The 6,873-nt window shown below is 42.5% G+C and overlaps 1 non-coding gene across 1 annotated transcript; it reads right to left on the bottom strand.

The window, feature by feature from the left end:
• Nucleotides 1-2,936: 2,936 nt before the first annotated feature.
• LOC112066484 (U6 spliceosomal RNA) lies at nucleotides 2,937-3,040 on the bottom strand. Its single transcript, XR_002892689.1, has one exon. It is a non-coding gene; the product is annotated as a U6 spliceosomal RNA (small nuclear RNA).
• Between the last annotated feature and the right edge of the window lie 3,833 nt (nucleotides 3,041-6,873).

Below are 6,873 nucleotides of genomic sequence, written 5' to 3' on the forward strand. Positions count from 1 at the left end.
TCAGGCATTAAAATACATATATTTGATATAAATTTACATACAGTAGAATTGACACGTGTGTGTGTGTGTGTGTGTATGTGTGAGAGATGTTTCAGCTGTGCTCGCCAAACAGAAAAAATTTCCATCACATTTTACAGAACAACAGACACTTGAAGGCAACCTATAGGACAAAATAACTACTGCCAGAAAAAACTTGCATGCCTGGTGAAGAGTATCACCCAAGCCCATGGCAAAAGCCTCTGCTGGATAATAAACATGATAGATAATCTGTCTCTATGTGCTCTTTTTCCTAAATGGGAGAAGGGACAAGCATTTTGCATGTAATTTTGAGATCTATTTACTCTTGTATGCGTACGTTCTTTTTTTTTTTTTTGCAGTACGTGGGCCGCTCACTGCTGTGGCCTCTCCCGTTGCGGAGCACAGACTCCGGACGCGCAGGCCCAGCGGCCATGGCTCACGGGCCCAGCCGCTCCGCGGCATGTGGGATCCTCCCGGACCGGGGCACGAACCCGTGTCCCCTGCATCGGCAGGCGGACTCTCAACCACCGCGCCACCAAGGAAGCCCCGTACATTCTTAAGAATGTTTTGTCAGCTCAATTTCCTCCGGTGCTGATGACTCCCACATTTATATATTCATATCTTCGGGTGCTACCTGTCTTCTAATTCAATTGTATACAGTCCTTTTCAGTGTCTCTTCTGCATCTCACATTTCACATGTACAAAACTGAGCTCTGATTTGTAAACCGCCCCCCTCCCACCGCCCAAAATCAAACCTTCTCCCTGCAGCCTTCCCTGTCTGGATTAACGGCAATTGTATTTACTCGCTTGCTTAGGACAAAACTTTTGGCATCATACCTGACTACTTTGTTTCTCTCGGAGTTTGTTGCAGCAAAAATAGAAATGAAGTTTTCCCTCACCTGGGAACAAGGAAAATAAAGGGAACAGTGAACAGGCTAGAGAAGAAACATAAACTGGCCTGAGTTAATCAATCCTAGTTTTATTTGAACTGTTACTAATCTGTAGCGTCTGTAACTAGATTTACCCTTCACGAAGCTAACCTGTCATCCCTAATCCTGTGTAATTTAGGTAATTTACTTCCTGCACCTGGTATTTACTCTTTACTCTCCCTATAATTTATTGTAGCAAATCTCCCTTTGTAGCTGTATTTCAGAAAGGAGGTTGCAGATCGATAACCCAGAGACTAACGGACCCAATTACCGGGCTGCCAGACCCAATTACCGGGTTGCCGGACTCCAGTGGTGACTGTTTTGAAATAATGCAAGAAGAAGAAGAATGCAAGACCTTCACCATTTTGATCCTTACCACTCACTTTGGACTGCGAGCTTCCTTATAAGAATCCCTGTAATTCTCCAGGAAGGGGGGGTCACAGTTCTTGAGGTGCTAGCCTACTGTGTCTTCCCTTTGCCTGGCAAAGAAAATATAAAGCCTCTCTATTTCTTATCTTCCAAATCTCTGTCTCGGCAGTATGCACAGGGAGCCAAGATTTGGCAACAGTATCACATCTGAGCTGTCAGCAAATCCTGTAGACTTGGTCTTCAAAATACATTTGGAATTAAAAAAAAAACAAACTATCAACATAATTCAACACATGCACAGATTAAAGAAAAAAATGATATGATTATCTCAATAGCTACAGGAAAAGCACTTAATACCTAACATATTTTTTGATTTAAAAAAATCTCTTCGTTAAATTAAAAATAGAAAGGAATTTCTTTAACTGGATAAAGGGTATTAAAATCTACAAGTATCATCAACCTAAATGGAGAAATATTAGAAACATTCTCTTTAAAATCAGGGGCAGGGCCGTGGGATTTGTATGACCTCCCCAGAGCCTAGCCCCAGGGTGGACACAAACAACACAGCAGGTCTTCAATGAATAGCTGGCATATAAATGAACAAATGAATTAATGAAGGAGATTAGCATAGAGAAGATGCATCAAAGTCACCTTAGGTGAAGGGATAGAAGCTTCGTGAGTTCACTGAACAGATGGGGGGCCGTTTCACGTAAGTGTGGGAAAGAAATTCCAGTCTGTTCCAAGAAGGTAAGTCAAGTGTGCTGAGCCTGCCCCCGCCAAGACTGACCCCTCCCCCAGTTCAGGTGCCAATCCCAAGTCCAGGTTGTCACCTGTGCTTCTGACCAACTGACTACAAATCTGGGTTCCCACAACCCCCTCCGAAGGTTTGATGATTTGCTATAACACTTCACAGATCTGAGAGAAAAACAGTTTACTCACTAGATTAGTAGTTCATTATAAAAGGGTACAACTCAGGAACAGCCAGATGGAAGAGATGCACAGGGTACGGCACGGGAGAAGAGGCAGGTCCTCTCTGGATGCTCCACCCCACCAGCACCTCCACATGTTCACCAGCCTGGAAGCTCTCTGAACCCCTTCAGTTTAAGGTTTTTATGGAGGCAGCATTACATAGGCACGATTGATTGAATCATTGGCCATTGGTGGTCAACTCAACCTCCAGCTCTTCTCTCCTCCCCAGAGGCTGGGGGGTTGGGCTGAAAGTTCCAACCCTCTAATCAGTGGCTGGTTCCCCTGGCAACCAACCCCCAGCTTCGGGGGTTTTCCCAAAAGTCACCTTATTAGCATAAACTCAGGTGTGGTCGAAAGGGGCTTATTACGAATAACCAAAGGCACTGCCTTTCACCTTTATGGCTCTTATCACTTAAGAAATTCCAGGGGTTTTTTGTTTGTTTGTTTTTGTTTTCCTTGTTTAAAAGGCTTTTAATATAAAGCAGATAATTTTTTTGCAACATTTCCCAAACTTTTCATTATCAAAGTGGCTGAGGCTTCTCAATGATGATCATTTCACAACAATATCTCCATTTTCACCTTCTTTAAATGAATTGGCCTCATAGATGTGCCATTAAAACAGAGCTTCACTCTCAACATATTTTTAATTTTAAAAATATGGAACGCTTCACGAATTTGCGTGTCATCCTTGCGCAGGGGCCATGCTAATCTCTGTATCGTTCCAATTTTAGTGTATGTGCTGCCGAAGCGAGCACAATTCCAGGGGTTTTAAGAGCTCTGTGCCCAGAACTGGAGGAGGACCAAATATATATTTCTTCTTATAAATCACATATCATAATGACCAAAAAAAAAGAAAAAGAAAAAGCAACCCTTCAGCTTTGATGGGATTGTCTCAGGGGGACTCCTGTTCTGAGTACTTTGTGACATTTGGTTCCCTCTCCTGCTCTCATGGACTGACATGAGACCTCAGGGTTCCCTGAGATAACATGCAAAGGCTGATCAGAGGGACAAATGATAGCAGTTATTATCATCTTAAACATCAAAGATGAATTAGATATAACCCAGAGATATCAGTTTGCATGTAATTGGCAAACACCTCTACTCAAGTACATGGTGAGGCAGGAAGCCTTGAGTGTGAGCAACCGGAACATGGTCCCTGCAGCAGGATTCTAAGCCAGTGGAAAGGATGGGTTAAGTAGATGGGCTGTAAGTTACATGGATCAAAGCCTTGTTAAGAGAGAAATAGAGGGTTAGGGTCTAGTTCATGGTGCCTGCTATTTAATATATATTTGTTGAGTGAATTTGTTATTGTTAGCCATTTCATTTATAGGTTTACATTGTAGGCACAAAATTGTAGATTTACACAAGTCCATTTAATGGCAAGGAGAATCCTAATGGTCTAAATTGAGGACAGGCCCTAAATCAAATCCTATAAACTTACAAGAAGATAAAAGAAGCAGTAGAAGTTTGGGATCAGTGCCTCCGAACTCATCAGCAGGAATGGCAGCCCCGGGGGATAGTTCTGGGGTGCCCTGTGTAATCAGCATATTTTAGGGATGTGTATGGGAGCAAGTAGAGGTGACAGAGGTAATTAAAAGGTAAGGCACAGAGGTGGGAAGTTTGAGTCACAATCTAGTATGATTATATAGTGTTCAAAAATATGAACACAGAGCTGTCCAGACCAGTTTGGCTAAAATTTTCCACCTTCATTATTTCATCTCTTCTGCATAACTTGTTATTTTAAATTTAAAAAATTGCTATTATTATATCACCTTTAAACCATGATAATATTTGAAAAGATTAAATATTTGTCTCAAGCTCACGTAGAGCTACTTTCAATTAGGTATCCTTTTAATATATTCCCACGTGAGTGAATACTTTTGCTATAATTTTACAACACATATAACTTAGTTTGCTTCTGATTAATATTACATGGTAAGCACCTTGCTGTGTATCTATTGTCTTCATGGATCTTTTTTTTTTTTTTTTTTAAATGGCTGTAGAATATTCCCTGAAGTTGCTACACTTTGTCTCTCCTGTTTGTGGGCCTTTTGTATTTAAAGATTTCTTCTCACCTGTGACTGCCTTGGCACAAAGTAACTTTATGTTGAAGCTTTCTTTTTTTTTTTTTCTTTCTGCTTTTGAAGTATTGGCTTGGGAGTAAATCCCCAGGATTGGTTTTAGTGGTTCAAAGCATAACATTTTTTTAAAAAATTTATTTATTTTATTTATTTATTTTTGGCTGTGTTGGATCTTTTTTGCTACATGCGGGCTTTCTCTAGTTGTGGTGAGCGGGGCTACTCTTTGTTGTGGTGCGCAGGCATCTCATTGCTGTGGCTTCTCTTGTTGTGGAGCACGGGCTCTAGGCACACGGGCTTCAGTAGTTGTGGCGCATGGGCTTAGTTGCTCTGTAGCACGTGGTATTTCCTGGACCAGGGCTCGAACCCATGTCCCCTGCATTGGCAGGCGGATTATTAACCACTGCGCCACCAGGGAAGCCCCTTATTTTTTTATTTTTATTTTTGGCTGCGTTGGGTCTTTGTTGCTGCATGCAGGCTTTCTCTAGTTTTGTCGAGCAGGGCCTACTCTTCGTTGCAGTGAGTGGGCTTCTCATTGCAGTGGCTTCTCTTGTTGCAGAACACAGGCTCTAGGCTCGCGGGCTTCAGTACTCCTGGAACGCGGGCTCAGTAGTTGTGGCGCACTAGCTCTAGAGCGCAGGCTCAGTAGTTGTGGCGTATGGGCTTAGTTGCTCCACGGCATGTGGGATCTTCCCAGCCCAGGGCTTGAACCCGTGTTCCCTGCATTGGCAGGCAGATTCTTAACCACTGTGCCACCAGGGAAACCCCTCAAAGCATAACATTTTGATGCTTGAAGTGGCATGTACATTCTGCATGTACCACTAACTCCCCAAGGAAATCTGACTTTTATGACTGAGTTTTTTTCCTCGTATTCACCAACATGCGCTTTGTACTTTAGTGGGACAGTCTCCCCATTTATCCCAACTCCTGCCACATTCACTGTCCTGAAACGTATTCCTGCTTCTAAGGCTTTGATCACCCCGTTCTGCCCACACTTCCCAAACAATGGATTTGCTGCTCATCTCTGCTCAAAGAATCTGAAAAAGAACAGATATAAGTATATGTATAACTGAATCACGTTGCTGTACTCCTGAAACTAACACAACATTGTAAATCAATTACACTCCAATATAAAATAAACATAAAAAAATGAACAGCCTTCCTCCTTATTCTAACACACTAGTGTCTTCTATTGTGTATCTAGCCTTTGTCATGCAAATCAGCCCATCATTCTTTTCTAATGATCTTACATGCACTAGGTTTTTTTTAAATAAATAAATTTATTTATTCATTTATTTATTTATTTTTGGCTGCTTTGGGTCTTCGTTGCTGTGCATGGGCTTTCTCTAGTTGCATCAAGCGGGGGCTACTCTTCGTTGTGGTGTGCGGGCTTCTCATTGCGGTGGCTTCTCTTGTTGTGGAGCACGGGCTCTAGAGCGCAGGCTCAGTAGTTGTGGCGCACAGGTTTAGTTGCTCCAAGGCATGTGGGATCTTCCCAGAACAGGGCTCGAACCAATGTCCCCTGCATTGGCAGGTAGATTCTTAACCACTGCGCCACCAGGGAAGCCCTGCACTAGTTTTATTCTCCTCAATTTTAAGACTTTTAGCTCCTCCAATTTCAGCCACTTTGAGAGTAAATGGTGTGAGTTATATATTTCTATACCATGATTGTTTCTGTCAGTAGTACTGGGCCCACTTTTGAAAGTAAATACTTTCTGATCCTCAGTAAGTAGTTTTTACTTATAAGCTATTTCTTCAAATAGTCCTTTGAGTTATTCTTTAGAAAGCTTGTAATGGGCTCCTTTTCTATTATTATTAGCAGATAGTAGGGAAGGGAGTGAGACTTTGGGGTGTGTGGCTTAACTGCTCCCAAGGGGATGAAATGCACAGAAGTTGGTAATAAAAACAGAAAAATGTCAAGGAACATATAAATAGGACGAAATTTATTCAAACATTGGACATATGTTGTTGAATATTAGCAGTTACTGACTGCACAAATAGTGTTATGTAACACCCAAAAAACTCAGTTGGCTTAAAATCATAACCATATTCAGCTCACAATGCTGTGGATCAGCCCTTTAGGCTGGTGGGTCTTCTGGTCCCGACTGGGCTCAGGTACAGGTCTGGAGGTCAGCTGACTGTTGTCTGGGCCACTTAGCTCACAGCTACACATCTCTCCTAACTTTCCAGTATATCCTCACGTGAGATCCTATCTGAGCCGTGGAGTTTGGCCAAAATGTGGACGGAAGTGGCCAGAGGGAGGTGGAGACAGCACCTGAGGTGTGAAGGAGAGACCTCGGAGGGTCCCATGGCCATCAGAGTGTTCAGAATCTCACGGGTTAGCTACAGTTGGAGTTGGAGGAATTGGTTGGGAGGTGGGAAAAACTGGGGTTCAACAGTCAAACTGTAACAGAGAAGAGCCAACTCTGACTACATGTTGGATCTGTTCCTTTTACTTTAACCTTTGCTCGCCCGTTGCTTTTGTTCACTAAAAGGATACTGTCTATACA

This window comes from Physeter macrocephalus, chromosome 11, assembly GCF_002837175.3.
Source record: "Physeter macrocephalus isolate SW-GA chromosome 11, ASM283717v5, whole genome shotgun sequence".
NCBI lineage: Eukaryota > Metazoa > Chordata > Mammalia > Artiodactyla > Physeteridae > Physeter > Physeter macrocephalus.